Genomic DNA, 22,653 nt, shown 5'->3' with positions numbered 1-22,653 from the left:
GTTCGGAAGCTGCAGCTGGTACAGAACGCTGTGGCTCGCCTGATTAAAGGGAGCCGCCGGCGAGATCACATCACTCTGGTGCTGAAGGAGTTGCAATGGTTACCAGTTGTTTTCCAGGACAAATTAAAGGTGTTGGTTTTGACCTTTAAAACCCTATATGGTTCCGGCCCAGCCTATCTTAAGGAGCGCTTCCAGCAGCACCAGATAGGCCGCTTAACAAGATCAGTCTCGGATGGCCTTCTCTCTGTCCCATCAGCCAGGACAGCTAGACTGGAGGGGACGAGGGAGAGGGCCTTTTCTGTGGTGGCCCCCGCTCTGTGGAACTCCCTCCCTAGGGAACTCCGCCATGCCCCCTCTTTAATGAGCTTCTGTCGTGCATTAAAAACGTGGTTGTTCAGGCAGGCATTTGGGGTGGGTTAGGGTATTTTAGAAAATGTTTTTACTGTAGAATTTTATTGTTTTAAACTGTTTTATTTATGTTGTACATCGCCCAGAGTGGCTGGGTGACCAGCCAGATGGGCGATTAATAAATTTAATAATAATAACAACAACAACAACAACAGATGACACCAAATTGGGTGGGATGGCTAATGCCCTGGAAGACAGAAACAGAATTCAAACTGATCTTGATAGGCTGGAGCACTGGGCAGAAAACAACAGAATGACATTGAATAGGGATAAATGCCAAGTTCTGCACCTAGGAAAAAAGAAACCAAAGGCACATTTACAAGATGGGCAATTCTTGGCTCAACAACACTACGAGCGAGAAGGATCTTGGAATTGTGGTAGATCACAAGCTGAATAAGGGCCAACAATGTGATGTGGCTGCAAAAAAGGCAACTGCTATTTTGGGCTGCATTCATAGAAGCATAGCTTCCAAATCAGTGTCAGCACTGGTTAGGCCTCATCTGGAGTACTGTGTCCAGTTCTGGGCACCGGACTTTAAGAAGGATGCAGACAAGCTGGAGAGGGTTCAGAGGAGGGCAACAAAGATGATCAGGGGACTGGAAACAAAGCCCTATGAGGAGAGACTGAAAGAACTGGACATGTTTAGCCTTGAGAAGAGAAGACTGAGGGGAGATATGATAGCGCTCTTCAAGTACCTGAAAGGTTGTCACAGAGAGGAAGGCCAGGATCTCTTCTCAATCATCCCAGAGTGCAGGACACGGAATAATGGGCTCAAGTGACAGGAAGCCAGATTCCGGCTGAACAGCAGGAGAACCTTCCTGACTGCAAGAGCAATACGACAATGGAACCCATGACCTGGGGAGGTGGTGGGCTCTCCCACACTGGAGGCATTCAAGACGAGGCTGGACAGCCATCTGCCAGGGATGCTCTGACTTGGATTCCTGCATCGAGCAGGGGGTTGGACTCGATGGTTTTGTAGGCCCCTTCCAACCCTATTATTCCATGATTCTATGGTTGTGTAGTGCATTGAACTCAGGTCTTCTTGGTGCTGCTTTGGCTCTCCTAACCATCACTGTACCAGGCTGGCTGTCTCAGACTATACCACTTGTGCTGTTACCTCTCGTTGGAAGTACAGCCAGCTCCTCACAGAATTTCTTAGTAAGAGTTGTGCCTGTGTTTTCATGGCCAACTGGCATAAAGGCCCAACCAAATTCTATGGTTTCCTTAGAGCAGGTGTGGGGAGAAGGTAGATCTCCAGATGCTTTGGACTTCAGCTCCCACCTTTCCTGACCATTGGGCATGCTGGCAGGGGCTTCTGGGAGTTTATGTCTGAAACATCTGAAGATCTACCTTCTGCCCACACCTGCCTTAGAGCCCAGGCTGGGTTCTGGAACATAAGTGGAGGCATGCGTAGAGCACCTTTTCCTCACCAATTAGTCCCTTCACATTTGAAAGGAAAGATCCCCAAACCTAGCACTTCTTCATTAGAAATAAATGATTAATACATATCTCTGGTATTAACCCTGGAAGGCAGAACAAGCCTACTGCCGTGGGACCAACCTCTGGAGGTGAACGTGCCACCGGTGCAGAAGAACCGAAGCCTCCTTCCATGTTGTACACTGCTCACATGTTGTCACTTAATATTGGCAAATTAAAGTCAGATCTTGTACTCCTGCAACGCCAAAGGACAATAATAATGTGTGTGAGTCTGAGGAGCGGGAAATGTACACATTGCATCCTCTGTGACCCTAACCCTTGGCCTTCCCAACCCTGCAGTGTGCCAAGCAATTGTGATGATCAGTGGTGTGTTGGTTTATTTATTACATTTCTATACTAGTCATTAGCTGAAGCTCTCTTATCTAGGGTTTTGCACCAAGTCACCAGGAAACAGAGGGTCGGAATAAAAGGGGCTTTCAAAATGGAGGGAAGTAAGCAAGGCGTGTGTTCACCTCAGCCATAAATGATCTGGTGTGAGGGTGAACGAGAAGTAGCCGTTTTTGCAGATCATTCAAGGACAATGAAATTGAAAGCAGACCGCAAAGCTCCAGAAGATCACTCCAGACTGAACAAAGGGACAAGCAAATGGCAAATGAGATTTGGTGACAGTGAAGGTACAATGATGCACCTTGTTTCAGCAAAATCCTAAATTCACACATAAACTGATGGGGTCTGGTGACGGCTAACTGGGAAAGAGATTGTGAGTCTGTTGTGGATAACGAAGTGAAAATGGAGGAGGAAAGGAATGGTGAATGGGCCTGACAGAGGTTTGCAAAACTCTGACTGGTATGGACTACGGACTTTGCTCCCTTTCCCAAAATAGTGGAACTCAGGAGGGTCACCCAACAAAATGGACCGACAGTAGGCTCAGAACAGAGAAGAAGTCCTTCCTGCATAACTAACGCTTATGGAATTCGCCGCCACATGGTTGGTGAGTGATGGCCATGGGCTTAGGCGCTCTAAAAAGAAGTAGACAAATCAGTGTGTGGGGGGGTGTCTCTCAGCAGCTATTAGTCCTCATAACCCAGTTGAACATCCATGCTGAGACTCTGTGTGCCTCTGGATACCACAGTGACTGTGCGGGGGGGGAGGGGGCTTGTGGGCTTCCCAAAGGCATCTGGCAGCCACTGCTGGAAGCAGGATGAAGCTGACCCAGCTGGGTCCGCTGTCCAGTCCAGCAGGGCTCTTCATTGGTCGAGCCGGCCTTCCACAACCTGGCACTCTCCAGATGTGCTGGCTACAACTCCCAGCAGAGCTGGCTGGGGAATTCTGAGCATTGTAGTCCAACACATCTGGAGGGCACCAGGTTGGGGAAGGCTGTATTGGGTTCTTAAGCTGGAGGGTCTGGTCAGTCTCCCATGATCCAGCATGCGCCACCCCCTCCAGGGCCACCCTAGAGAGATCTGCGTCACCAGCTCCACATGCCCAGGGGGGCTTTGGACTCTCCCCTTGCTGCCCAGGGCAGAGTGCTTTGGAGTTGCAAAAACTGGTGTTTCGTGAACAGGGACCTGCTCAATGGCAAATGCATATGGCTGGTCCAAGTCATGAGGGGCGCCCAGAGGAGCCCTTAAGACCACTCTCCGTAGGCTGGTGGGAGTGTCAAGCGCCCTCTTCTTGGTGTAGCCTCACTCTGGCCTGCCAAACAGTAATGATCAGCAGCAGGCGCGGTGGGTGAGGCTGTTAATCATAGTTTGAAGAAGAGTCTGCTGGGGAGGGTGCCTCATCCGTGCTGCAGGGTGTGATTATGGAGGTGCAATGCTCGGCCAGCATCCAGCACCTTCTTTTGGATTTAGAAGCCCTTGGGAAAAGGCCTGCATTGTTTCCGCCTTTTCACTGAACTTAAAACGTGAAATGATGCAAAATGCATCCTCTGACAAAGAACATGCTGGCCGCTTTGTCATTCCCTCAGCAGCCCTTGAAGCAACATCTCAGACGAATGCTTCACACTGCAGAGGCAGCAAGGGGGGTATTGAGGCTGGGTGTGTCCTGCCCCCTCCCTCACACCATCCAAATTCTGAAACCAGGTGAACCCTAATTTTCTATAACTAGAGACATGCAAATGCAGTGGATTTGCTTCAACTTTAGTCTGCTTTGCGCTTTTCAAGCAATTTGATGGTAAAGCACCTCCATGCTTTCCATGCATGAGATCCCTGCTTCAGTTCCTGGATTTCTAACTGGTGGGAACCAGGGTTGCAGGTCATGGGGAAGGCCTCTGTCTGCCTGTGACTTTGGAAAGCTGTGATCAGTCAAAGCAGGAAACCTTGGGCTAGATCTGACCTGGAAGAAGGCAGCTTCTGGTGTTCTCGTGTTACAGAGGAAGGTGAACTGCATGTACCGGCACTTGGCTTCTCGCTGCAATGACCTAAAGATCCCTTTAGCCACCCAGCTGAGATTGTGGGGAAACACACATCAGTATAACTCCATAGGCACTTGCCTAGCCCAGTTGGAGGGCGTGACTTAGCTGGCTTTGGGAACTGGGACTGCCGGTGTTGTTGCATGGGGTTATGAGGCTGGAGAGCAGAGGGAAGGCAGTGGTGAGCATCCATGGGGAAAGACCAGTCGGGACTCAGTGGACTCCGCATTTCAAAGGAAAAATCTTACTCAGCACTGGTTAGGCCTCATCTGGAGTACTGTGTCCAGTTCTGGGCACCACACTTTAAGAAGGATGCAGACAAGTTGGAGAGGGTTCAGAGGAGGGCAACAAAGATGATCAGGGGACTGGAAACAAAGCCCTATGAGGAGAGACTGAAAGAACTGGGCATGTTTAGCCTGGAGAAGAGAAGACTGAGGGGAGATAGGATAGCGCTCTTCAAGTACCTGAAAGCTTGTCACAGAGAGGAAGGCCAGGATCTCTTCTTGATCATCCCAGAGTGCAGGACACGGAATAATGGGCCCAAGTGACAGGAAGCCAGATTCCAGCTGAACATCAGGAAAAACGTCCTGACTGTCAGAGCAATACGACAATGGAACCCATTCCCTAGGGAGGTGGTGGGCTCTCCCACGCTGGAGGCATTCAAGATGAGGCTGGACAGCCATCTGTCAGGGATGCTCTGACTTGGATTCCTGCACTGAGCAGGGGGTTGGACTCGATGGCCTTGTAGGCCCCTTTCAACCCTACTATTAGAATCATAGAATCATAGAATAGAATAACAGATGAAGGGTTTCTTTTCAAAGCTTTATTCTTCTTTTACAACTTAACCACTATACCGTTTGCAACTAGATCTGACCAGCACCGAACATATGCCCTAAGTTGGAACAGATGGTCCCCGTTTGAAAGGGAATTACTGGCAGACCCCTGAACTTAAGGACTAGGGAGAGTCCCTCCCCTTTTCCCTTGGATCCTCTGGGCGCAGCTGTTGTTTGCACGCCAACCGGGCACTCCGCCTCCTTTCTGCGCCCTCCATCTGGCGCCGCTCTCTGCGTCGGCGTCGCGCATCCACCAAGTTTGCTATGCGCTCTCTGTTACTCCCTGGACTGCTATCTGAGCTAGGAATGTTGGTGGGAGGAATCTCCGTCAGCTGTTGGCCCTGGGAAAGAGGAGCACGCACCCCTCCCAGGAGCGACTGCTCTTCCTCAGAATCAGAACTACTCTGGGATTCTATGGGCTCAGTGTCCACCCTGACAGTAGCCAACTGTGGATCCACCGGATCGTTGTTTCATCTAGCCCACTTTGAGCTAGTTTGCTCATCAGGATATCATGGGGCACTTTGTCGAAAGCTTTGCTGAAGTCGAGGTATATTATGTCCACAGCATTCCCACGGTCCACAAGGGAGGTGACTTGATCAAAAAATGAGATCAGATTCATCTGGCAGGACTTGTTCTTGACAAATCCATGTTGGCTTCGAGTAATCACAGCATTGTTTTCAAGGTGCTTCCAGATGGATTGCTTTATCATCTGCTCCAGAATTTTCCCAGGGATGGATGTCAAACTGACTGGTCTGTAGTTCCCAGTTTCCTCCTTTTTGCCCTTTTTGAAGATAGGGACAACATCAGTCCTTCTCCAGTCATCTCACACTTCACGCGTCCTCCATGATTTCTCAAAGAGAATAGACAGTGGTTCTGAGAGTTCTTCTGCCAGTTCCTTCATTACTCTAGGATGCAGTTCATCTGGCCCTGGAGATTTGAACTCATTCAAAGTAATGAGGTGTTCCTTGACAGGATGCCTATTGATCTCAAGCTGCAATCCTGCCCCTTCAGCCTGTACTTCGCCTTTGCCAGGGGGGTCATAGACCTTCTTTTGGGAGAAGACTGAGCCAAAGTAGGAATTGAGCACCTCTGCCTTTTCTTTGTCATCTGTTATCGTTTTGCCATCCTTATTTAACAGCTGAACAATCATTTATTTCCTCTGCCTTTTACTATGCACGTAGCTGAAGAAAGCCTTTTTGTTGTTTTTAGCATCCCTCGCTAACCTCAGCTCATTCTCAGCTTTCGCCTTCCTGACACCATCCCTGCAATTCTGTGCTACCTGCCTGTACTCTTCCGTTGTTACTTGGCCTTCTTTCCACTTCCTATATGTGTCCTTTTTTGTTTTCAGGTCATCCCTAAGCTTTTTGTGAAGCCACATTGGCTTCTTCCGTTGTCTTCCACCTTTTCTTCTTGTTGGAATGGTTTGTAATTGTGCCTTGAGAATTTCCTTTTTTAAAAGCTCCCACCCATCTTGGATTCCTTTTCTCGTCAGCGTCGCTTGCCATGGGACCTTACTGATAATTGTTCTGAGTTTATTAAAATCAGCTTTCCTAAAATCCAGGGAACGCATTTGGCTACACTCGGCTTTTGCTTCCCTTAGAACCAAGAACTCAAGTACAACATAGTTGCTTTCCCCCAGAATTCCTGTAAGTGCTACTTTACCCACTAAGTCATCTCTGTTGGTTAGGATCAAGTCAAGGATAGCCGATCCTCTAGTTCCTTCCTCTACTTTCTGTAGGAGGAAGTTATCTGCCACACAAGTCAGGAATTTCCTGGAGGGGCCATGTTCTGCAGAATTTGTCTCCCAACAAATATCGGGGAAATTGAAGTCCCCCATTACTACTACATCATGCTTCCTTAAAACACTGGCTATTTGCTTTTCAAAAGTTTTACCCTCGTCTTCTCCTTGGTTGGGTGGCCAGTAGTAGACTCCGACCACCATGTTCCTTTTATTCTTTGCTCCATTTATTTTGATCCAGATGCTCTCGATGGGGCTAATATTCTATGATTCTATTTCAAATTCCTGTGTGGCAGCATCTTGTTTTTAGGTGTACAAAGTGCCCGGGGTCTTCCAGAATCATGCTTATTCCTGGAGGGGTTATTTTCAGTTTTGACTCGCCTACTCACAGCATCAGATCACCAACCTGATTTTTATACCTGCTGATGTCTTAAAAGCTGGTCGACCAAGCAATGCTGATGTTCTTTTATACCTGGTGTGTTGCAAAAATTCCAAGCTCTCAGCTCCTCTGCAAAAGGGGATATTTCTGTTTGACAGCCAATAATGAGGAACCAACTCATCCACTTGCTGTCTGCCTTGGCCCTGTGATTTCTGAGGTATTTACTTCTGAGCAGCCCTATTTAATTAATCTGGAGTGCACTGGGCTAAGCCAGCTGCAGACTGCAGCATTCAGTTATAAACAATGCTCTTTTTGAAAAAGAAACTGTTTCTGCAGGCATTTTTTACTATATCGATTTGACCGCGAGGGAAATAAGCTGTATAGAAGATAAAGGGGTGAGGTGGGGATATGGTTTTTGCACAGCAGACCCTCCGTTTGCATTCGTTCCGCCAACAGGGCAGCCAGCCAAGTAGCTGGCATTCCTGAAGGGTGTGTGTGTGTGTGAAACATGTAAGTGAATAAGTGCACTGGAATCTCAACAAAGAGATCCTTCCTGTTGTGAGGGCTCCTCCCAGCCACAGCACTCAGCTAAGCCCAGCCCAACTAGTTCATCTGGGTCCACAGGCCTTGAATAAAGGGGGGAAAGCAACACAACAGCTCCTGGGGCTAGCTGACACACTCGTCACATTTATAAAACCATGCGCCACCCAAGGGTGAACACTCTTCCTTATATGTAGTTTCAGGGCAGGCCAAGATGGGCCCACCCATCACTTTTGCCGGCACTGCCCTCTCCCACTGGGAAATGGAAAGGTATAGCGAGTACATCAACGTAAGAACATAAGGAGAGCCATGATGCGGGATCGGACCAAGGCTCCATCTAGTCCAGCATTCAGCTCTGACAGTGGCCAACCAGCTGCCTCTGGAAACCCAAAAGCAGGACAGGAGTGCAAGAGCGCCCTCCCGCCCGTGTTCCCCAGCAACTGGTGTACGTAGGCTCACTGCCTCTGATACCAGAGGTAGCATAGAGCCATCAGGACTAGTGGCCATTGATAGACTTTTCCTTCAGGAATTTGTCCACCCCCCTTTTAAGGCTGTCCAAGATGGTCACCATCACTACTTCTTATGGTAGCAAACTCCATAGTTTAACTCTGCGCTGTGTGAAGAAGCCCTTCCTTTTATTTGTCCTGAATCTCCCACCATTCAGCTTCATAGGAGGACCCCATTGGGTTCTAGTATTATGGGAGAGGAAGAAAAATGTCTCGCTATCCACTTTCTCCACACCAGGCATAGCTTTTTTTTGTATCTGTCATGTCTCAATTGCCTTTTCTCTAAGCTAATCAGTCCCAGATGTCGTAACCTTTCCTCACAGGGGAGTTGCTCCAGCACCATGATCATTTTAGTTGCCCCTTTCTGCACTTTTTCCAACTCTACAATATCCTAGGGAGGATATTTACCTAGGGAGGTGGTGGGCTCTCCCACACCGGAGGCGTTCAAGACGAGGCTGGACATCCACCTGTCGGGGATGCTCTGACTTGGATTCCTGCACTGAGCAGGGGGTTGGACTCGATGGCCTTGTAGGCCCCTTCCAACCCTACTGTGCCATGATTCCATTCTTTTTAGGTGTGGTGACCAGCACTGCACACATTTCTGTACAGAGTTCTGTATACAATATTATATAATATCAATAATAATGAGGTTGAGGATAATGTCAATATAAGGAACTAACGTTTCTCTCCTTTTCCTCCCTCTGTGCTTTCTGGGGAGGTTTTCTTACTGCTTCAGGTATCTCTCCACTACAGGTCCCTCTCTCTCATTTTTTGGGCCCCGCATCCCAATTTTTTTCCACTCAGAAGGTGTTGTGGAACTTGCTCTCATAGAAGCCAGTTTTGGACATCATGATAGAGACCAGAGATTTGGCACTCCGCTGTATTCTGCTGTTTTGCTTGTTTTTTGCAATATTTATTACATGTAGTTTTGAATAATTCAGAAATAACACTTGTTTGCATATATCGTTTCCAGGGAACTGTTTACAGTTTTGGCTTTTCTATTCATCTCAACTTTGTTTTATTGTATATAATTACCTTTTTAAAAATAATATAGCAGTAAGGCCTGAAACAGTGAACAATAGGCTGATTGTTTGTTAAGGAAAATACCTATTACCTGCGCCCCAGGCCAAGACATGTTTTTGATAAGAATTAAGAGAGAAGTTTTAAATTTCAGTTTCATTTTGCAAACTATCGCTCTTCTTATGCTACGAGCTGCAAAATCAGATCCAGCTACACCAGCCTTCCCCAGCCTGGGGCCCTCTAGATTTGTTGGACTACAACTCCCAGCATCCCCTGGCCAGGTGGGGGAAGGCTGAATTGCACCATGTTTCCCACAGCGAGGAGATTGCCAGCCCCTGCCCAAGAAATCAAAGTGAATTTAAGCCCTGTCTAAGTCAGCCATTCGTATTTCCGCCTGTTACACTAGAAACACAGACAAGACAGTTTGCAGCAGGACATGTGTTTCGAAGGCCAGAAGACGGGACATCCCTCGCTCGGTGTGGAATTTGACCTCCTGAAAACAAAGGTTGGGGAGGCCAGCCATGGAGTTTAAGCAGCATGCTCTCCGAAAGACCTGCCTGTGAAGACATCTAAACCTTCTTTGGCTAGGCACAGATTTCCTGCTGGGCACATTGCCAAAACATGCCAGCATCAGTCTAAACTATTTATGGACAAGTCTGAGGAATTTTTTTTAATGCATCAGTCTCTACTGTTTAAATGGTTGGTTGCATCTGATGAAGTGGATGGTGCCTTATGCCAGAATACATTTGTTAAGTCTTTAAGGGGCCACCAGACTCTTTGTTGTTTTAAATGTTTGGTGTTTCTTTTATCTCCCCACCCCACCCCACAGAACTTTGCCTCAGTGTAGGATGGGGCAGAACACCTAAGGAAGAGGCTGCTTCCTTGGAACATGACCCAGCTGGCAATGAAGCAACAAAGAGAAGACACAGTGAGGAAGTAGTGGCTTGGCTGGGTTTAAATGGACCTCTCCACATTCCTCCAAGCCCGCAAACCCCAGTTCCTAAAGCCCTCCTTGTTATTCAGCAGCAGTTCTCCCGACCACTGCACCCACCTGCCTGAAGCTTCGCTCCCCACTGGAAAACACACACACATCCAGCGTTCCTTTGAGCCTGCAACACTCTCAGACACTCTGAATAAAGCACAAGGGGATGTTTCAAAGGCCTCTTCACATTTATGTGCAGGGCAGAAATCTTCCCCTCACCCACTTCTGATTCCATGAGCAGAAATTTTCATGGCATGGCGACTGAGGATTGTATGTTTAAAACATTTGCTGTTTCAGCTCTGTTCTCTGAGCCATACTCCCATTCCGTGCCCTCCTTCCTCTTCCCATCTGCCATCACCCCTGGACCCTCCTGGCTGCAGAACTACTCGGACTGGGGAAGGGGGAGGGAGAAAGAGAAACAACCGCTTTGGGTTGGCAGCATCATTTTTAATGCACAATAGAACTTGCAGAAAGCTAAGAAGGGAATGTCTCTTACTCTGAGCCACTTGGCCAGTTCTGACCAAGTGAAACTCTAGATAGCATCTCCACTGGTGTCAGAGAGGGGTGAGGTGCAGAGGCAGCCCCCTCTGCTTTATGAAAGACTTGCCAAAACCAAGTGGGAGAGTTTAGGGAAGCTTGGGTGTACCTGCAAATGAACTGGGGTGAACCACCTCTCCCATCTGGACTGGTTCAGAGCAGAGGAAGTGCGGAAACCCACTCACCTCTGCGAAAGGGGAGGGTGTCTGGGAAGGAGTGACAATGCTCGTGGAATAAATCTTGCTAGACCTTTTCCGGAACCCCCACAGGCTCACCTTCGGAGCTCCTCCTCTGCCTCACTGCTCAGTCTTTAGTTTCTGACCTCTCCCTCACTTGACCATCCTAACAGCTGTATGCTCATGGATGCAGAGGCTGAGCTGGCACTAAATAAACCTCTATAAGAGCAGCACCACTCCATTAATTTACTCATCTAAAAGCATACATCACACAATTAGCAAAAAAGATACCACAGGTGTGGAGGTTAACTTCCAGAAGGGTGCTGGGGCTAAAACCTGCTCAGAAAGCACACCTTGTTTTGGAATTGTGCAGGTGATGTTTTGCAAGTTTTAGCAAGGCAGGTTCTGATAAACTCCCAGTTAACCTTAGCTCTGCACCCCGGTGGCATTAGTTCATGGCATGACTTATTAGATCTACGGCCACATGCTTCTGCAAATGATAACAGATCTGTCACTGGTTATTACAAAGGAGCATTCCCAATTCCATCCTCACCTGAATGTCCCACACTAGTTCTCTCTCTCTCTCTCTCTCTCTCTCTCTCTCTCACACACACACACACACACACACACACAGCTGCTTCTATAAACTGGCTGTCAATTCAGTCTTTCCTGTGGCACCCTGAATGTGAAGGAGCCACCCCCATGCAACTCAGCAGGGGAGGCAATGACCATAAGACTTTAATTACAGCTTCTCAAACATCAAATAGTGTTAATTACCATAATCATACAGCTGGTAAGAAACTGACACACACCCTGCATAAAAAGCACAACTGAAACATCCACTTGAAGAATCCACCCTCTCTCTCCTCCTGCCCTCCCACCCCACACACAAATGAGGGTTGGAGATAATTTCCAAACAACTATAAAGCATCCAGAAAATGGATGGACACTTGTAAATCCAAGGCAATACTTGAATCAAGTGGTGTACAAAATTATGCATAGTGCAGAGAATGTGGATAGGGAGATATTTTTCTCCCTCTCCCATAATACTAGAACCCAACGGGGTCATCCCATGAAGTTGATTGGTGGGAGATTCCAGACAGATCAAAGGAAGGGCTTCTTCACACAGCACATAGTAAAATTAAGGAATTCGCTACCACAAGATGTAGTGATGGCCACCAATTTGGAAAGCTTTAACAGGGGGCTAGACAAATTCTTGGAGGAGAAGGCTATCCATGGCTACTAGCCCTGATGGCTCTATGCTACCTCCAGTATCACAGACAGTAAGCCTATGTACACCAGTTGCTGGGGAACATGGGCGAAAGGGTGCTGTGGCATTCATATCCTACTTGTGGACTTCCCACAGGCAGCTGGTCGGCCACTGTGTGAACAGAATGCTGGACTAGATGGAGCCTTGGTCTGATCCAGCAGGGCTCTTCTCATGCTCTTAACATTTGCTTTCCTGAAATGCAGCCATTTGGCCCAACAAAATTACAGTGCTGTGCAAAACTATAAAACTATCAACAACTTCGATCCAGACAGGCATAACGCATAGTCACGATCAGGCTCTTTGGCAAGGGAGAGCTAGAACTGACTGCACAGAAGATATTTGGAAATAAGATTTCTTGCAAGGGCAAGTCATAACTTGGCTTGGGGCAGCTGCAATAGCACAGCAACTCAACAGCATTCCGTCAACATCGTGGGAAGTTCGGGTGGTGATGGTGACTGATTTGCCACAGAGAAGAGTCTTACTGGAAAGGCAGGAGGGGCACAGATGATGCAGAATACAGTAGGGACTACACTTGGGAGCCAGATATAAGGCAGTAGGGGTAGGGGGCAGCCTGGGGCACAACCTGACATTGAACTCAACTCATCACACTGCTCCAATGGTTATTAGGAGGACAGAGTGATTGTAAGGGGCAGGCGGGGGTGGGGTGAGAACAGCAAAGGCTGTTTAGAGGGCAGAGTCAGCAACTAGACGATGCTCTTTTCCTCTCTAGAGGCACCATTAGACATCATCACCATCATCATCCCAGATACAAGGGCACCTAATAAGAATTTGATCCTGGCACTAAGGAACCTGAAATATCATCCAGTCCTTTGTGCATACAATTGGAATCAAATGTGCTTCAGTTGAGAAGAATAGAGCAGTAAGGAAGCAACGGCATCCCTTCCCAGCAGCCACACTCCCCGCAAAAGGCTGAGCTATCAGCAAACACCACAGAGAGCCTTCCTTCTGGCAACTGAAAGGCTAACAGATTAAGCATGGCAGAAGCTTTTGCAGACTAGAGCATGACTCCAGCAGATGCATGAAGCATTATCCCCAGTTGAGGACACACAGACACGGGTGTAATAGGAGGGACTGTAAAACAGTAGGGGCCAAAGGACTCTGAAATGCAAAAGGTACCATCTGCAACAATTCTATGTAAAGCTTAAATGTATACAAAGAAAGTACAGTGGGCATTTGCAACAACAGCAATTGGAGCAGGTGCATAGATTGGAGATGCTCTTTGATCCAGCATGGCCACCAGAGGCTCGGGTGTCTTTGGAGGCTTGGAGTGGCTGCCGCTATGCTGCCAGGCCAGGGCTGAGGCTTTGCTTCTTGTTTACAAAGCCCTAAACAACTCGGGACGAGGGCAATCAAGAGATCACCCAATCCCCTGCTGGCTTGCTCAGTGGTTCCTAAGGTATCAGAGGCCCAGTCCATGATGGCTCAGAGCAGGGCCTTCAGTATCACGGCGCCCGCTCTCTGCAACACCCCACTAGTGCAGATGAGGCACCAACCCTTCTGGGTTGAGGCACCTCCTGAAAACTTACTTGTTTCACCAACCTTTTCCAGAACAGTGACCTTGTCTTTTTCTTTACTGGTGCTATTGTCTCTTCTACATTTTATACAGTATTTTATTATGCTCTTATTGTTTGTATATTGCTTAGAAGTTTATTTTAATGCAAGTGATTCATAAATATCAGTAAATAAATATATAACACAACAATGTGTTCATTTGTTTTATTTACGAGTATTTGTAAACTGCTAATATCTAAAGCCCCTTCATGGATCACTGCCTTGCTGTGGCGAAGGGGCTTGCGTAACTCAGTGAAGCCATAAGCTATGCCGTGCAGGGCCACCCAAGACGGACAGGTCATGGCAGAGAGTTCTGACAAAATGTGGTCCACTGGAGAAGGAAATGGCAACCTACTCCAGTATTCTTGCCAAGAAAACCCCATGGAACGTACCACAAAGCTAAAAGATATGACGCCGGAAGATGAACGCCTCAGGTCGGAAGGTGTCCAATATACTGCTGGGGAAGAGCAGAGGGAATTTCCAAGTAGCGCCAGAAAGAGTGAAGCGGCTGGGCCAAACCCGAAAGGACACTCAGCTGTGGATTTGTCTGGTGGTGAAAAGAAAGTCCGATGCTGTAAAGAACAATATTGTTTAGGAACCTGGAATGTCAGATCAATGAATCAAGGTAAGCTGGAGGTGGTCAAACATGAGGTGGCAAGATTGAACATCGACATCCTGGGAATCAGCGAACTAAAATGGACAGGCATGGGCGAATTTAATTCAGGTGACCATCATATCTACTATTGTGGGCAAGAATCCCCTAGAAGAAATGGAGTAGCACTCATAGTCAACAAAAGGGTGGGAAAAGCAGTACTGGGGTACAATCTTAAAAATGATAGAATGATCTCAGTACGAATCCAAGGCAAACCATTCAACATCACAGTAATACAAGTCTATGCCCCAACCACTGAGGCCGAAGAAGCTGAGGTTGATCGGTTCTAGGAAGACCTACAACACCTTCTAGAACTAACACCAAAAAAAGATGTCCTCTTCATCATAGGGGATTGGAATGCTAAAGTAGGAAGTCAAGAAATCACCGGGATAACAGGCTTGGTGTACAAAATGAAGCAGGACAAAAGCTAATAGAGTTTTGCCAAGAGAACACGCTGATCATAGCAAACACTCTTTTCCAACAGCACAAGAGGCGACTCTACACATGGACATCACCAGATGGTCAATATCGAAATCAGATTGATTATGTCCTTTGCAGCCAAAGATGGAGAAGCTCCATACAGTCAGTAAAAACAAGACCTGGAGCTGACTGTGGCTCAGATCATGAGCTGCTTCTTGCAAAATTTCGGCTTAAATTGAAGAACATAGGGAAAACCACTAAACCGTTCAGGTATGACCTAAATCATATCCCTGATGAATATACAGTGGAGGTGAGGAATAGATTTCAGGGATTAGACCTGATAGACAGAGTGCCTGAGGAACTATGGACGGAGGTCCATAACATTGTTCAGGAGGCAGCAACGAAATCCATCCCAAAGAAAAAGAAATGCAAGAAAGCCAAGTGGCTGTCTGATGAGGCCTTACAAGTAGCTGAGGAAAGAAGGGAAGCGAAAAGCAAGGGAGAAAGGGGAAGATATATCCAACTGAATGCAGAGTTTCAGAGAATAGCAAGGAGAGACAAGAAGGCCTTCTTAAATGAACAATGCAAAGAAATCGAGGAAAACAACAGAATGGGAAAGACTAGAGATCTCTTCAAGAAAATTGGAGATCTCAAGGGAACGTTTTGTGCAAAGACGGGCATGATAAAGGACAAAGAAGGCAGGGACCTAACAGAAACAGATGAAATTATGAAGAGGTGGAAAAAATACACAGAAGAACTATACAGGAAAGATCTGAATGTCCCTGATAGCCATGATAGTGCGGTCACTGAACTTGAGCCGGACATCCTAGAGAGTGAAGTCAAGTGGGCCTTAGGAAGCATTACTAACAACAAAGCTAGTGGAGATGACAGTATTCCAGCTGAGCTATTTAAGATCCTAAAAGATGATGCTGTTAAAGTGCTGCACTCAATATGATTTTACTTTCTTGGGCTCCAAGATCACCGCAGATGGTGACTGTAGCCATGAAATTAAAAGACGCTTGCTCCTTGGGAGGAAGGCTGTGGCAAACCTAGACAGCATAGTAAGAAGCAGAGACATCACCTTGCCAACAAAGGTCCATCTAATCAAAGCTATGGTTTTCCCAGTAGTAATGTATGGCTGTGAGAGCTGGACTATAAGGTAGGCTGAGCGCCGAAGAATTGATGCTTTCGAACTGTGGTGCTGGAGAAGACTCTCACGAGTCCCCTGGACTGCAAGGAAGTCAAATCAGTCAATCCTAAAGGAAATCAACCCTGAGTGCTCATTGGAAGGACAGATGCTGAAGCTGAAGCTCAAATATTTTGGTCACCTAATGCGAAGAGAAAACTCTCTGGAAAAGACCCTGATGCTGGGAAAGACTGAAGGCAAAAGGAGAAGGGGACGGCAGAGGATGAGATGGCTAGATAGCATCACCAATGCAATGAATATGAACTTGAGCATGCTCCGGGAGAGAGTGCAGGACAGGAAGGCCTGGCGTGCTATGGTCCATGGGGTCACGCAGAGTCGGACATGGCTGAAGGACTGAACAACAACAACAACATCTAAAGATTTCAAAACAGTAAACAGAATTCATAAAAAAATAAAAATAAAGACTAGTACATACAGTTAAAAACAAATCATCAAATATAACAGATAGCCTAGCTACAGTTATCCATGCTCTGATAACTTCTCGTCTGGATTACTGCAATGCGTTATACATGGGGCTGCCTTTGAAAACGGTCCGGAAACTTCAGCTGGTCCAAAATAGGGCAGCAAGATTGTTAACAGGGACTGGCCTGCGAGCTCATATTACGCCAGTACTCTTCCAGCTGCACTGGCTGCCAGTCCATTTCCGGGCCCGATTCAAAGTGCTGGTGTTAACATTCAAAGCCCTTAACGGCTTGGGGCCAGGTTACCTGAAGGATCGCCTCCTCCCATATGTGCCTGCCCGGACCTTAAGATCATCATCAGCGGCCCTTCTCCGTGAGCCCTGCCAAAGGAAGTGAGGCGGGTGGCTACTAGGAGGAGGGCTTTTTCTGTTGTGGCACCCCGGCTCTGGAATGAGCTCCCTAGTGAGGTTCGCCTGGCGCCTACATTGTACTCCTTTCGGCGCCAGGTGAAGACCTTTTTATTTTCCCAGGCATTTTAGCATTTCAGCTTTCTAAATTTTTATCTTTGTTGTTTTTAAATCTGTATTTTAAACTCCTGCACTGCTGTTAGGTTTTATTGTGGTTGTATTGTTATATTGTGGTTTTAATGTTCTGTATATTTTAAATTGTTTTATTGTGTGTTGTTTGGTTTTAATTTTTGTGAACCGCCCAGAGAGCTTCGGCTATTGGGCGGTATAGAAATGAAATGAAATGAAATAAATAAATAAAAACAGAGATAAAAACAGAGGCATAGAATTAAAACATATCTGTTTGATAAAACTAACAGCTGCCTAAAGATCCCATTAATGGGGAGAAAAGCCTCTTCCATTGGGGAGGGGCCACAGCGCAGTGGTAGAGCCCCTGCTTTGCATGCCGAAGGTCCTGGTTTCAATCCCCGGCAGCATCTTCTGGAAGGGAACCCTGAAACCCTGGAGAGCCACTGCTGCCAGTCAGTGTTGACAATACAGGGCTGGATGGGCCAAGGGTCTGACTCGCTCTAAGGCAGTGTTCTATGCGCCATCAAAGCTGCCAGCAAATCTACCACTGTACATCTGCCTCAGAGTTATCACAGTGAGCATGGAAAGGGTCAGGAAGCTACTGAAGGAACGCAAAACAAGCAGACTCAGGCCTAGATTTGAACCATCAGTTGATGTTTAATTGACTGCCAAGATGTGAGGAAAATTCATCAGGTTCCAAGTTCTCTGTGAAATTTCACTAACCACCACTTCTGGTTACAGGAAGGACGCGATGCCAAAGGCTGCTGCGGATAAGCCACGAAAGTAGAGGGAACACACCCACATGTTATCTCAGTTTGATGGCGCAAAGGGAAAAAGAAAAAACAAACAAGGGGAGGGTGAGTAAATGGGGAAGACAAAATCCTCTCCTTTATCAAGCTAAACATGAAAAATAAACTCAAGGTGTTTGCAGTGCCAAAACCCAAGCAAAACTCCTGTGGGCCGGATCAACAGGCTGTAGCATATGCAAACAGAGAGAGAAAGGAGAAGAGCCAGCTCAGCCAAGGAGGCAGCTGAAAAAAGAACAGATGATAAGAACACAGGGTTGCTGTCATGTTCACAGTGTGTGTGCATAAACGGCACACCCTGTATTCATATAGAGAGCAAAAAAAAAAAGCATGCTTGAAAGGCATACAAAAACCTAAGCAACCTGTGGAGATTCCCAAGTTATCTTTCTTTGGTAGAATTGTGAGCACAAACTCAAAGAATATATTGTGGAGCGGGAGAAGGTGCAGTAAAGGGCAACCAAAATGTTCAAGGGGTTGAAGCAACTCCCCTATGATGAAAGGTTACAGCGTTTGGGGCTCATTAGCTTAGGAAAAGGTGAGTAACCGGGGACATGTTAGACATGAATAAAATTATGCATGGCATGGACAAAGTGAATGGAAAATTTCCCCCCCTCTCTCATAACAGTAGAATCCAAAGTCATCCAGTGAAGCTGAATGGTGGGAGATTCAGGTTAGATAAAAGAAAGTCCTTCTTCACACAGCACATAGTTCAACTATGGAGTTGACTTCCAGAACATGTAGCATTGGCCACTAACTTGGATGGAGAATAAAAAAAGAGAATAAAGAGAAAATTTTATAGAGAATAATCTATTCTCTATAAAAGGAGAATAGAGGACAAGGCTATCAATGGCTACTAGTCATGATGGCTATATATTACCTCCAATATCAGAGACAGCATGCCTCTCAGGACCAGTTACTCAGGAACATGAATGGCGGGAGGATGCTATTGCACACATGTCCTGCATGTGGGCTTCCCAAGAGAGATCTGGTTGACCACTGTGGGAAACAGAATGATGTACTAGAGAGGCCTTTGGTCTGATCCAGCATAGCTTTTCTTAAGTTCTAATAGTAGGCCATATAAGCTGCCACTCTCTTCCAAGGATCTGCTCTGGATGCTGTGAAGGAGCCACACCAGGTGATGGATGATGCCACTGGATATTTTCCCTTCGCCAAATTAGGCATTTATAAAACCTGCTCCATTCTTGGTCAGATACTGGGAAACGGAGACTTGGGAAGAGGACTGGAGCTATAGGCAAGCTTGAAACACAAGATACCCAGATGTAGGAGAGCAACAATAGGAAAGGGGACATTGTAGGCACTGGGCTGAGATGCAGTGAGGGAAGGATGGGTAGCCAGAGGCAAAAAATACAGGAGGTGAAGAAAGAAGGGGCCAACAAGGATAGGGAGGAAGCTTCACACAGGGCATGGAGACAGACTACATGGTGTTGGCAGGAATGAAGTGGATGGCAAAAGGGAACTTTGGAGGAGAAAGAATTGCAAGGCGGGGGGGGGCAAGTGAGATGGAGAGGGAGGAGGACTGCATGTCACCTTTTGAACCAAACTAAGCTATATGAGCCAGAGATCTGCATGAGGCCAATGACCTTTCCCCTCACAGCAAGCAGGCAGGGACCACTTTTGCCTCCCTTCCCCCTCCGAGCCCAGCAGCAAAACCAGCAAGGTTGCCATACTGAAGTGCCCTTTGCCCCCACTAACTGTAGCCCAATATTGGCAAGTCAAACTATAGGCAGAACCCCAATGGAGGAACCCCAATCTGGGAGAAGCAGACAGAGAGAGAGAGAGAGAGAAGGTAGAAGACTTTTTGTTGTTGCTTTTTTCAAAGAACATAAACAGCAGCATGGTGAAGCAGGCAAGTTCCCACAATCAGCCACTTCAGCAAAGTTTTATGCTGGGGCATTACGGTTTGGTCTGTCTAGAGGCCTTCTGGCAAGGCGGGAGATATTTGATCAGCTGCTGGACCTCAAAGAGCAGTCATGAGAGAAGGGATCAGGAGGGCTTCTGCTTATACAGGCCAAGGCAGATGGGAATGCTCGCCAAAAAAACAAGAGGTGATCACACACACCCCAATGCAAATGGGGAAACCTGAAGAAAAGAAGGGTCTGACCTCATGCTGAAAATGCAGTGACTGCGGGAGGCAGGAGGGGCCAAGGGGGAAGAGCTGCAGCACTCCAGACTATTTAAAAGCTGCACACAGAATGTGTGGACTTTTCCCAGATATCACAGCAAGCAAGGGACGAGGGCTGCCACCCCTCCTTGACAGAATCACACACAAGGTCCAACCCAAAGGTCATGGAGCCCAGTTAGGGCCAGCCATTCTCCTCACCATTCCACCCCTATGGGTCAGCCCAAGCAGACCAGACAACCGCATGTGCAACAAGCAAAAGTGCATGCCCTGCATGGGATGCTTACAGAGCACAAGGAGCTGCAGACAGCTCAAGCAAGTAAGCCAAGCCATATGATGCAGGGGGAGCCCAAAGAAACAACTCAGGGTCGCCATCCATAAAAAAAAAAGCTGAGGAAGGAACAATCTCACACAATGTAACGTCCTGTCGTCAGTTGCCACAGTCCCTAAGCACCCCAGGAACGCAGGTGGGAAGAGAATCAAGATCACACAAGAGGGGTGGGGAAACCTTCCCAGCTCCAATGTACCACAAATGAGGCACCAGGAGAGAGATCACAAGAGATCCTTCATCTTGCTACAGATGAAACGAAATGGCTCCTCGTGACCTTTGCTAGAAACAGAAAAATTCAGGAGGGTGTCAATTTCCCTAGAATTTAGCAATCGCGTATTTCCCCTGTTGGTCCTCTCACCTTTCTCCCAAATGGCAACTGGCAGTGAGTTGGACAAGCAGCCCTGTGGCCTGAATCTCAACCAGGGAGCCTCTGGGCAGAAAACTCTCCAGCAGGGTTTGAGTTCAGAGGGAAGGGCCATTGCTGAACAGTGGATAGTAAACCCATCCACCTCTCTATAACTTTTTAAAAATTACAGTTTGTGAGGACAGTAAGAGAACATCCAAGCTTTTAGCACTCACCACAGACAAAGGAAAACCCTGACCACCACATGCAACGAGTACCTTCTTTGTTCAGTGCAAATCCATAAAACTGTCCACAGCGCTGGGCTGCAACCCACCAAGCGCTGCAGCTTCCATTACCTCGTTAACAAGTGTTTGGAACCCATCCATGCTCAGCCGTGGAAATGTTTTCCACTGCTTGCAACCCCTGCTGTGTGTGTTACCTGATGAAGAAGAGTTCAGTGTGACTCAAAGAAGTCTGCATATGCCTTCGTCCATCTAGGCTGAGCCAAAGGAGAGATAGAATTTTACCCATTTTGAATTCCCAGGTGGAGAACGTACAGCATGTCCTTCAAGATACAAGTCTGCCACTGGCTTAAAGAGCCAAACAACCTTCCCCCTGCACCCCAGCATGGAAATATTTCTGTGTATTCATCACATCGCACATGAAGGAGAGGTCACTCTCCTAAAAATAACTCCTGACAACAAGGGATCTCTCCTTTATGCTCCCAGTCCCGCCCTTCTCAGTTGCTCAGTGATGATCTAGAACCATCAACAACACCGCAATCCTCCCCTTTGCTTCCACCAACTTCCATAGACCCCAGAATCATGCTACAGGGGAGTGGGGTTAAATGTGGCCTTCCAGCATTCATCCTAGCATTTAGAATATTTCTGGGAATGGTATTGGGACCTTGGTCTATTATAGAATTCATTAAACCTTTTCATCCATGTGTGTGTGTGGGGTGTTATTAGAAGCACAGGCCATGTGGCCTTAAACCCCAGCCTCCTATAGCAAGGCATGAACATTTACCTGCCTGCCCCCATCAAAAGATACACACACACACACACACACACTCAGTCTACATCCATCTATCTACCAACTGGAGATAACACCTCACTTCATGCATCTAAGAAAGCAGGCTCTACTAGTCCAGAAAACCTTCTGCCACAATAAATCTGTTAGTCTTTCAGGTACCACAAAGCTCTTTGTTGTTCTTACATGGTTCATGGTTCATAAGTCCCAGAGTGTGTCAAAACCAGACGACTTAAGCAAGTGAGCCAGGTCACATGCGAGGAGAAAAAAAAAAATCCAATCCACTCAGAGGACCCGATCTTTAGCAATTGGTCCGGATTCCAAACGTGGCAAAGGTCATCCACCGAATCCCCCAGAAACAAAGTGTCATTAGCTACACAGCCTAACCTGACTCTGATTTCTCTCTCGCTCTAGAGAAAGACGCGCGCGCGCGCCCCCCCACCTTAAAAGGGCAGGATGGGTGAGCGAAATCAGAGGCCCGTCTCTCCTTAGCCGCAGCGCCCGCCCTCCCCGGTCCTGAGCCCGAAAACTTCCGATGAACGGCGTAAGGCCCGGCCTGGGCAGCCCCCGCCCCCCCGGAGCTGCTCTGTTCGCACAACCTCTCTCGCTGGGGCGGGGCAGGGGGCATCCGACCTGCCCAGGGTCCCGCCGCCCGGACCTCCCCTAGCATTCCAGAGCAAGGCGCCGCCCGCCCGCCCGCGCGCCCTTCTCCCCGCGCCTCGCCGCGCTCACCTTCCCGGGCAGGGCCCTCCACGGCGCACAGCCCCCGGCGCGCGCTGGAATGCCAAGCGTCGCCGCCTCTCCGCCCCCGAACCTTTTCCCTCTTAGGGCTGGGGCCGCCGCGGAATCATGGCCGGGCAGGGGGGTTCTGGGGGCCAGCCGGGGTGGGGAGGGGGCCGGGGCGACCTCCCCGGCCCGCGAGAGTGGCGAGGGGGAGCAGCAGCCTCCGCCGCAGTTGCCGGCGCCCGCCGGGCAGG

General features: G+C 47.8%; 1 protein-coding gene across 6 annotated transcripts in view; it reads right to left on the bottom strand.

Moving 5' to 3' along the window:
* KIF1C (kinesin family member 1C) overlaps positions 1-22,643 on the bottom strand; it is a 58,536-nt gene extending 35,893 nt beyond the window's left edge. For 2 of the 6 annotated variants that reach the window (XM_084806854.1, XM_084806859.1), the window contains exon 1: positions 22,409-22,497. The gene's annotated coding sequence lies outside the window, so the exon portion shown is untranslated. Of the gene's footprint in view, positions 1-1,968; positions 2,081-21,086; positions 21,147-22,408 lie in introns of those variants that run through there. The other 4 variants (XM_084806858.1, XM_084806857.1, XM_084806856.1 and 1 more) reach the window with 4 other exon arrangements.
* Between the last annotated feature and the right edge of the window lie 10 nt (positions 22,644-22,653).

This window comes from Heloderma suspectum, chromosome 6, assembly GCF_057233095.1.
Source record: "Heloderma suspectum isolate Gila_16-S chromosome 6, 16-S_ref, whole genome shotgun sequence".
Lineage (NCBI taxonomy): Eukaryota > Metazoa > Chordata > Lepidosauria > Squamata > Helodermatidae > Heloderma > Heloderma suspectum.
Note: the sequence above shows the minus strand (reverse complement) of the source record. Positions and strands in the feature narration are given on the sequence as shown.